The sequence below is a fragment of the Drosophila yakuba genome, chromosome 2L, assembly GCF_016746365.2.
Source record: "Drosophila yakuba strain Tai18E2 chromosome 2L, Prin_Dyak_Tai18E2_2.1, whole genome shotgun sequence".
Classification (NCBI taxonomy): domain Eukaryota; kingdom Metazoa; phylum Arthropoda; class Insecta; order Diptera; family Drosophilidae; genus Drosophila; species Drosophila yakuba.
Window position 1 is genome coordinate 24992155 of NC_052527.2, and position 10833 is coordinate 25002987.

General features: G+C 36.3%; 1 long non-coding RNA gene across 2 annotated transcripts; it reads right to left on the reverse strand.

Moving 5' to 3' along the window:
• Positions 1-2704: 2704 nt before the first annotated feature.
• LOC120320666 lies at positions 2705-10625 on the reverse strand. 2 transcript variants are annotated; one of them, XR_005560184.2, is made up of 4 exons: positions 9467-10625; positions 8892-8996; positions 4287-4552; positions 2705-3637 (listed from the first exon to the last, which is right to left on the reverse strand). It is a non-coding gene; the product is annotated as an uncharacterized LOC120320666 (long non-coding RNA). The 2 variants fall into 2 exon arrangements; XR_005560185.1 differs by lacking the exon at positions 8892-8996.
• Between the last annotated feature and the right edge of the window lie 208 nt (positions 10626-10833).

The following is a 10833-nucleotide window of genomic DNA, read 5'->3' on the forward strand; positions in this document are numbered from 1 at the left end:
TTGAACCAGATTATCAACTGGACTGGAGCTCCGAGCTGATGCGGAATCAGATAATTTTGATCCACTTGGTATATTTATCTCTTCAAGTGTTTATACCTTTAATTGCGACTCCTTGTAGGCCTTGACAGCATCCATAGTTTTAATAAATATTTTATCATTAAAATATTGATGATCGCCAACTCCCAATTTTACCAGCGCATTGTTGTTAGTAGTAAATTGGTCTACCAATGCTTCTATTGCTGGTATAGATGCCTTGTCCTTGATGGCTTGCAGTATTTTGTTCTGCAGCACTCCTTGGTCTTGCATCAATTTCACAGATCTTTCCGACAACATCTTGGGAAAACAATCACTGTGACTTGTGCTTTCTGCTTGTATTCTTTGGCGTGATCCGTTGGAGGATTTTTTGATTGGTCGCCCAGTTGACCTAGCTGTGCCACAGCTGATTGATCAGCCAAGGAAAAGCAAGAACACAATGTTTCACCTTATAGTCCTAGTACTTTAAGGCGTGGTCTTTTATTCTGTGTTTCTTACCACTGGTGGGGGAAACAACAGAATCACTCGAATAACCTTGCTCTTTTTAATTTGAAGTGCTGGTTTCTTCTTCTGTTTTTCTTACCACTGGTGGGGGAAAACAACAGAATTTCTCGAAGGACCATAATATTCACACTATAAACTAATGCGTACACTTAATGAGTTCAATTCGGGTGTTTGAATCTAACTGACTCGCTACTGCGAGGGCATCGCCTTTTATTCATTCTTACATAGGTTCTTATCATCTAATTATATATTGCAGCGCTTGTAAGACGCTGCAGTCTGCGTTGGTCAATGCAGATGAGATTTATCTTAAATCTATGTTTTTGGCCTATGACCGCGCTAATCACCTCCCGCGTGATCATATCTCTTGACACTTCGACAATAGACCACTGCAATCGTACTTATCTGTAGTTGCCACTTATGTTGTCCCGTGCCATGTTTATTGCAGCCCATAAATAGAACATATTTATAGTTTGTCTACTTATCATGTCTAAACACATCTTTAGACAGTACACGAATCACTTTCAGTCTTTGCCAAAATCAGACACATAATAGAATACGACACACCGGAAAACTGAATTACATTATTAAAGGAATATCTTCCTCCTAACATCCCAACGTCGGAGTACACTGTACAGTCGAAGACTTATATCATATCCAATTACCTTTAAAATGTAACTTTTCAAACAAATTTCTGTATACAAAATTATTTTTACAAGATGTTGAAAATTATAACTACATTTTGTCAAATAATTCTGAACTCTCTTTATATAATATTAAAATTTTAAATCCATTCATTAAAGTTAATAATACCAAGATATCACTTTCCTTTATATTATTAATTTTAATAATTATATATTTAATTTTTTTGATTATTATTAAATATATTCACATTATATTTGTAACCAAAAAACATCGGCCAGATATAGAAAAATCTTTTAATCAAGAAGAATTTTTAACAGAATTAAGGGATCACCTAAATGAAACTCGAAATAAATCGGGACGCTCCATTTTAGAAGAGGGAGAGTTATCAAACCCATGATTCAGGGGCCCTTGCCCAAATTATAAATAATTTTTCGAAATCCAATCTGAACGATTCACCTTCCTTTGTTCTTAAAAGTCGCACTTCGCCGGCCTGCCACTGTTTATATAAACAAATCCAAATCTTCCCACCAAGTCATGAGAACCAAGCCGTTGCCAGTCCACAGCTTGCCCACTTAGATAAACAAAATAACGTAACGTAAACAAAGCCTCCTCTTGGTGACCAAGAACTTATTGCTCTTCAATCTGCAATCTCAATTGGTCAACAAATTTGAATTTCACAATGCGGTGAAGCAATTTCATCACCAAGCTTTTAATCTAAACACAAATCAAAGTTAAAGAAGTTTTAAGAACAGCTCCTGGTCGAGGTTTGGAGGAAAAGAATCATTCTTAAGCGGTCAGTCTGATTCGGGACGATGTAAAGAAAGGTTGTAAATAAGAAAAGCGTCTTGTAATTGAGAATTCAGTTTAAAAGTTTCACTTCAATAAAATTATATTAAATAAAAAAATATTTTTTTTTTAAATAATTATACAACAATAAATTTAATTTGCATAAATTTTAGCTACCTGATCCTTTAGCTACCTGATGTGGTAATATGTAATATAATGTAATATGTGGTATAAAATATTGTTGTCGAGATTTATCGGTGCAGGTAATAAAGGATAAAAAGGAATTGGTTCATACTATTGTTACTACATGAAATAGAAAATATAAATACCTGCATAATAAGATGAATTATTTGTAAAAAAAAAGGTAAAAATAGATAAAAAATTTACAAAATAAAAAAAATTTGTCGAATCATATTGGGGATATTCTGGCCAAACAGAATAGCCAAAACAGAGCTGCGCGTTACGAGCGAGCCCCCGATATACACCCAAATAAGGAAGAAGAAATGGATGTGGATAGGGCACGCTCTCAGGAGAAACCCTAGTAGCATAGTAAGGATGGCACTGGACTGGAACCCCCAAGGAAGCAGCAGGCCAAGAGCAACAAGAAGTTGCCCAAATAAACATCACATGGGAAAATGCTAAACAGACAGCACAAAACAGAGTTAGATGGAAGGCTCTCGTAGAAGCCCTAAGTTCCCGAGAGGAACAAGAAGGAAATTAAAAAAAAATTACCTTTCATTACAAAAAATTTCGAAATATATTTTTGTAACCCTAAAGTATCTAAAACGCCACTGTGCGTCGACTTGCACGTCAAAAATATCGCGCTGTTCGCATCAGTAGTAATGTTTCCAGAATTTTCCGCAGTCATGGCAACAACAACAAAAACAAATTCGGTTATTCCGTTATAATAAAGCGTTTGTAAGCGCTCAAATATTACTCTTTTTGAATATGAAAACTTGCGTAACCAACGAAGTAAATTTTAATGTTCACTGCTATTAATTTTGTCTGAATATTGCAGACACGAATCTAATTAATAAAAGCTAAAGCTTTAAACAGCTTTGTATGATTTTTTTAATGTATAATGCACGTCGGGGTAATCAAAATACTAAGATCACAAGCTTTTTTATTAGCTATTTTTGCGAAAATAAAAAGACGGTTTTATTTTGTAGCGAATTCAAACGATTTTGGTTTATTTTGTTTTGCGAAGTTTTGGTAGCGATGCGCTCATGCATAAGTTGCGAAAGCGAGTATTAAATTGATTGCAAAGCGCGCAGCAGAATGCCAAGCCAAAGGTGTAGGTACGAGCAAAGACATTAAAATAACAAGATGCGTAACGGCCACACATTGGTTTTGCTGCATACACTTTTATATATTTATGTTCATCATTAATAAAATGTAATATATGTAATAATCGGTACTGAAAATCGGTCATTTACATTCTTGTAATTTTAATTAATTAATATAATAAATTATTAAAACATATAGAAGTAAATTATTATAACTAATGCGATTAAAAACATCCATTTTCGGAATAAGAGAATTAGATTTAAAAAAAAATTAATAAAAATACGAAATCTGTTTATTGCAAAATTTATTTTTTAAGGCACGAAATGGCGGACATAATCCAAGAATCATAGTCTTTTTATATATTTCACACGTCGCAAGATGAATTCTGTAATAAAAATTATTCTAATATAAAGTCATTTATTACATTTATGTACATAGTTTCGACTATTATTATTTCTATGCTGTATTCCAATAATTGTTGTGTTAAGGCAAAACTTACGAGCTGGCAATTTATTAAAAATAATATAGATTCGAAATCTTGTAAAAAGAAGGGTATATTTTGTCAAATATACAAGGCATGAGCATACCCAGGCACACATACAGTGGTCGGCTGTCACTGTATGCGTACAAGAGAGCTGCTCTCTGTGTTTTGAACAAAAATGCGAGAGAGCCTTGAGCCAGCTTTAGAGCCAGCATAAAAAAACCCTGTCAAAAAATTGTATAACGGTACGCATCTTGTTATTCTTATGTCTTTGGTACGAGAGAAAGAGCGTGTGAGACAGGAGAGTTTAGATTCTCTCGCAGCTGATCTGCATAGACTAATTAGTGTCTCCAATGTTGGCAATAAATGAAGAATTACATTTAGGAGCTGCAGCCGTATATTACAGCCAATTAACCCATCGAAATTGTGGCGAAAGTTATACTATAGAAATTCATAAAAAAATTTTGAAGACATGGAGACCTTTCTAATTTTCCAATTTTCATTTTGGTTCCCATTGCTTTCTTTTCTATGTCAATGTCAGTTTTCAACTTACGGTGAGACTAATCATTATTTATTACAACGAAATCCTCTCCAGTGTCAATAATAATAGGGCTCTTTTTGCCTTCGTCTTCGTATTTGTCTTGATCCTCTAGTTTTGCAGTTATTATTAGTTAGCGCTTTGTTTCTTATTTTAACTTGTATGAACTTGTATGAAATATAATATATCCACTTCTTCCTTTTCTTCTTCTTCTTCTTTTCCAGATTGGGTTTCGTCTCTCTGTCCTCTTTCCGTACGATCCTTTGTTCCAAAGCTGGTCTCTATGAAAAGGGTCATCAAATCTCGGTATAATCAAGGTAGAATAAATTTATAATATTCTTTGCACGTGCAGGCATACCTGTTTTACCGAAGTACTAATTTTCACATCTTTTTCAACTTTGATGGAAAAAAGAAAGCGATCTTACACCGACTTATTGGCGTATGCGGTGTTGTTCTTGAATATGTTCTTTATCATATCCAAAAGAGATCGGGCCCCCCGACGTCCCACCCCGAATTTCAAAGGCAAAAGATACTTTCAACTCAGCGTAAAAAACGCGCAGCTTAGCGCAAGTTCTGTTACAAGCGCAGTCGTTGCGCAGTACGAAATTGTATGGCGGGCATACATTTTTCCCTGTATTGTCGGCTTGTTTTTCACTCCCTGACTTTGTAATGATTTTAAATAAATGTATAATGATTAATTATTCTTTAAAAATGTTATATGAAATAAAATAAAATGATTATTTTAAACAAAGAGTGTATACATTTTAGCTACCTGATTCCCCTTTTTAATGTAATATGTGATATAAAATATTGTTGTCGAGATTTATCGGTGCAGGTAATAAAGGATAAAAAGGAAATGGCTCATATCATTGTCAGTAGTGGTAATAAATATGAAATTGAAAATATAAATACCTGAATAATAAGATGAATTATTTGTTAATAAACAAAATAAAAAAAAAATTGTCGAAATTGGATAAAAATTAAGAAAACTTCCTTAAAAACAATAATTTTCGAGTATAAAATCTACTATTTATCACAACACATTGTATGACACATATAGTATAGTATGACACAAAAAGATACTTCTCTAGCTTTTAGAAAGTATTCTTCCATCCAGCAGGGCCTGCCGGGCGTTACCAGACTGTTCGCTTTTCTACGACTAGCAACATCACCGTAGACGCCACTCCCCGATGACGTTAGGTGCACAGTTCGCGGCGGAGATGGAGAGACTCCATATTGCAATAGCTGGAATCAGTGAGATAAGGTGGTCTGGCAGTGGGGAAACAACAACATCAAATAGCAATCTAGCCCTACACAGTAGCAACAATGATGGCAGCAGATACGGGGTGGGAATTTACGTGTCCAAGCGCATAAAAAAGACAATGCATTCCTCGGAATCCATTTCTCAAAGACTCATGAAAGCCAGATTCAGATGTAGAGCTAGACATATAAACATCATACAATGCTATGCCCCGACGGAAGACGCCAAAGATGACACCAAGGACGACTTCTACACTGCCTTTACAGCAACCCTCAGCAAGACACGGCAAGGTGACATTAACATCCTCGTGGGCGATTTTTATTCGAAAGAAGGCCCCAACAACACCGGACTAAGATCTGTCATGGGCCAACAAGGAACTGGGACTCGCAATGACAACGAAGAGAGATTAGTGGAACTCTGCCAGCTATTCCAACTGGTCATCGGCGGCACAATATTCCCACACAAAGATGTCCACAATTACTCCTGGACATCTCCTAGTGGTAACACGCGCAACCAGATCGACCACATTTGCATTAGGAGGAAATGGAAACACTCACTACTGGACGTACGGAACAAAAGGGGAGCATCTATAGACAGTGTTCATAAGTTGGTTATTGGAGAACTTGAAAAAAAATTGAACCACAACTACTCAAGAAACACTGATACCAGCCAACACCGACGAGCGCCCCCATTGAACCTCAAACTCCTTTGCGAATCCACTCTGAGGACGAGATTGATGTCCACATTGCGGGAACAGATGATCCCCCTAGAAGACCACCCATGGGAGCACACCTGCAGACAGCTAAGGACCGCAGCTGAGAAAATAATTGGGCTGCAACAACGCGGAAGAGCAGACTGGATATCTGAAGGGACCTGGGACCTGATTAGAAGGAGGAACAATCTGAAGACGGACCAGCTCACACAGAATCGTGATGAATATCGCAAACTGTGCAGAGCTGTGAAAAGACCAGCCAGAAAGGACAAACGAATGCTACTGATTAGACTTGCGACAGGCGCAGAACGAGCAGTCGGCGAGAACAACATGCGCTCGTTATACCAGCAGATTGCACGGATTGCCGGAACCCACCGTAGACGGAACCAGCCAGTCAGAGACCTAGAAGGCAACCTCTTATCCAATGATGATCAGGAGGTGGCGCCAACACTTCATGGGAATTAGCCACACCACATCACCAAACGTGGCTCAGACTATAAAAGCATTGCGCCACCTGGTGGGAATACCAGGATACCCTCTACACCCTGTAAGAGAGATTCTGAATGCAATAAAAAATCTAAAGCGCAACAGGGCAGCCGGCGAGGGCAACATACCAGCCGAACTACTTCAAGTTGACACTCAGCTGATGGCTGATACGCTGCATCCACATTTCGCACGAGTTACCGACCCATCGGTACCATGCCTACACTCCCCACCGAAACCCCCTCGATCGTTCCAAGTTCACTAACAATGTTATTGAACCGGGAAACATTGTAGTTAATAAGCGAATGTCGCAACTGCAGACACATCCGCTTAGAAGCTACATCAGCAAAAATATGACTATGTCAAAGCATTGGACAGTTGGCCGGCTGCAAAATTATAACGTAAACAAATTGCGCTTACAGGGTATCAAACGCTGAGACTACTGTTATTGTCACATAGCACGGCAAGAATAAATATATAAACTATTGGCAAGTACGTATTATGTATTTAAAAGTAGCAATATCTATCGCTGATATTAGAATACAATGAATGCTGATTCGATTGCAATAGAAGTATACATACATACATGCTTTCAAAATTAATGTGGCACGATCACTGACTTACAGAGCTATACACATTAATTCAAAATTAATAAAGTTTCTTTTAATTTACAAAAAACTTCTGCACAGTAAAAGATACATATATCTAAAAACAAACATATGCTAAAGTATCCTATATTACAGAGAGAACACCACAAACACTCACTAACATATACACTATAAACAAAAAAATTATTATTATACATATAACATTGTTAAAAACAACACAAAATATTGCACACAAATTGTAACGCACATATATTTTATATAGATATTCTAAGAACACAATATTTGGAAGAAAAGAGTGTACTAGGACTCGACTTGGAAGTAGCTTGTGTCTAGATGTCAAAGAAAATTGTAGAAAAAACTAAACAGGGATCCGCAGACCCAACTACTAGAGCAAGTAGTCAGATTGTTGAACAGGTAGAAATTAATATGGATTCTGGCAACGTTTCTCATTCGATCTCACCAACGGTGAGTGGAGTAAGCACTATATCAACGACATTGAGCCCTAATGATATATTATCATTCATTAAGGAATTGCCAACGTTTGATGGCCAGCCAAGTCAGTTGGATAAATTCATCACTAATGTCGAGGAAATAATAATGCTTATTAGGGGCACTGATCAAACTCCCTATGGATTATTACTTCTTCGGGCTATAAGAAATAAAGTTAAAGGAAAAGCAGATGAGAGTTTGACCCTAGCTGGTACCTCACTAGTGTGGGATGATATTAAGGAGGGACTCAAATAATTGTATGGCAGCAAGAAATCAGAAGCGATTCCTTAGAGAAATTCAATCACTCCCAGATAATCTGCCACTAGGTCAGTTTTTCTCAACAATTACCAAAATTAGAGGCCAGCTCATAACATCGGTACAAGGAGGAAATCACCCGACCACTGTAATGGAAGCAGAGAAACAACTTTATAACGAGGTTGCTCTGAACTCATTTATGGTCGCTCTAAGAGAACCCCTTAGAACGATTATAAGACTGAAAAACCCAACAACAATAGAACAGGCCTAAGAATTTTGTCAGGTAGAACAAACTTTCTATTACCAAGGAAAGAGAGATAGAAGTTATGCAGAGCGAAGCAATCAAGGTAGTCGTACGAATCCGTACAATAATCAAAATCAGAGACAGACTAACAATAGATTCAGTAGCGGACAGAAATACTATAATAATAGTGGCAAAAACTTTGAACAGAGGAATAACCCCTTTAAGAGCAGCAACGTTCCCCCAGCTAGTTTGAATAATATAGAAACGGAACAAAGCGAGGCAGGAAACCAAACAACGACAAATTTTCAGACAAGAGCCTCCCCAAAGCAACGGGGGTTATAAATGGTCAAACACATGGGACGGGTTTACCTTTCATACTATTACATACAAATGACCACACCCCATTAAAATTTTTGTTGGATACAGGCTCCACTAATTCTTTTTTTGATCCATTACTTGTTCAGCCTGTTCTAAGTACACCAATTACAAAAAAACGGCCTTAGACAAACAGAAAGAACTGCATGGAAGATGCCGCAAGAATTTAACAGGACAGGGATTATAAACTTACTATTATTTAAATTTCACACGAAAACGGCATCAGTAATTTGGAGGTGTCGAATTACACAGATACTGATCGACTAGTGTATGTTGAACAAGCAATAGAATCAATACCCTATAAAAAAGAAGAAGTTATCGAATTACATACAATTACTTCTGATACATAAACAGAATACTCCCGAAGAATCACAAAAGTTTAGATTCAAACATTTAAATCTAGATGAAAAGAAGGCGATATCAAAATTATGCAGAGAATTTTCGGACATATTTTATAAAGAAAATGAACCATTAACATTTACTAGTTTACTAAAACATAATATTCCGTTAACAGACAAAAATCCGATTTTTATTAAAGACAGGAAATTAAGAAACAAGTAGACGAACTACTAAAACAAGATGTAATTAGATCAAGTCACTCAAGTCACGTTACAGACTTTAGGAAACTTAACGAGAAGACAGTTTCGGATAAATACCCAATACCAAATAATTATGATATATTAGACCAGCTATGAAAAACCAAGTATTTTTTTAACCTTGATTTGCCTAGTGGATATCATCAGGTAGAAATGAGTCCTGGAGACTTACCAAAAACAGCTTTCACAGTAGAAGGCGGTCATTTTGAGTATGTTAGAGTGCCGTTCGGTCTGAAAAACGCACCAGCGACTTTTCAAAGAGTAATGGACAGCGTACTAAAAGACCTGGTTGGTAAAATATGTTTAGTGTATTTTAATGATATCATTATATTTTCACAATCCCTGCAATAGCATATATCAAATTTGAAAACCGTGTTCCAAAGACTTAGAGAAGCAAATTTTAAGGTACAACTGAATAAGTCAGAGTTTTAAGGAAAGAAGTGGAGTTTTTAGGACACGTAGTCACACAGGAGGGAGTAAAACCTAACCCGAATAAAATTCTGATTATAAAAGATTTTCCATGCCCAGAAAGACGATAAAATCATTTTTAGGAGTACTAGGATATTACAGAAAGTTTATTCGAGACTTCGCCCGAATAACGATGCCAATAATTAAACAATTAAAAGGGAAAAAACCAATACAATTCAATGCAGAATTTCTAGAAGCATTTGAAGTATGTAAAACATTACTGACTAACGACCCAATTTTAAAATATACGGAATTCGACAAGCCTTTTATTTTAACAACCGACGCTAGTAATTTTGCTTTTGGAGCAGTATTATCCCAGGGCTCTCTAAACAATGACAATGACAAATTATTCAACAATAGAAAAAGAAATGTTAGCCATCATATGGGCGGGCGGTTAAATATTTTCGACCGTATCTTTATGGGAACAAATTCTCAATTGTCACAGATTATAAGCCGTTAACGTGGTTAATGAATTTTAAGGAGCCAAGTTTAAAAATATTAAGATGGAAAATACAATTAATGGAATACGATTTCGACATAATATATAAAAAAGGCTTACAGAACGTTATAGCGGATACGCTTAATAGAATTGATCATGAGGTACACACAAACTAAGGACATCGCAACGAATACAATAACTAACATACAGATACCAATAACAGAAAAACCGATAAATAATTTTAATTTACAAATGGTATTGCAGGGAGGACAGACAACGGACAGTAAATAATAATACCTTTCAAAAATAAACTAAGAAAATACATTAGGGAAGCAACATTTACAAAAGAGAATGTAGAACGCATATTAAAAGCAACACTTAAACCAAAAAAGATTTATGCAATTTTTACAACAGATGATACTTTTAAAATAATACAAGAACTTTATGCACGAAATTAACAAGACTAATACAAAAATGAAAAAATATCAAAACATTTTTCAAAAGTGTGGGCTTAGCAGTTTTGGGCGGTTTGTGGGCGTTAGAGTGGGCGCTAGAGTGGGCGTGGCAACATGAATCGACAAACTTGCGCTGCGTCTATGTCTATGGAGTCTGTATGCCGAATCTCAACATTC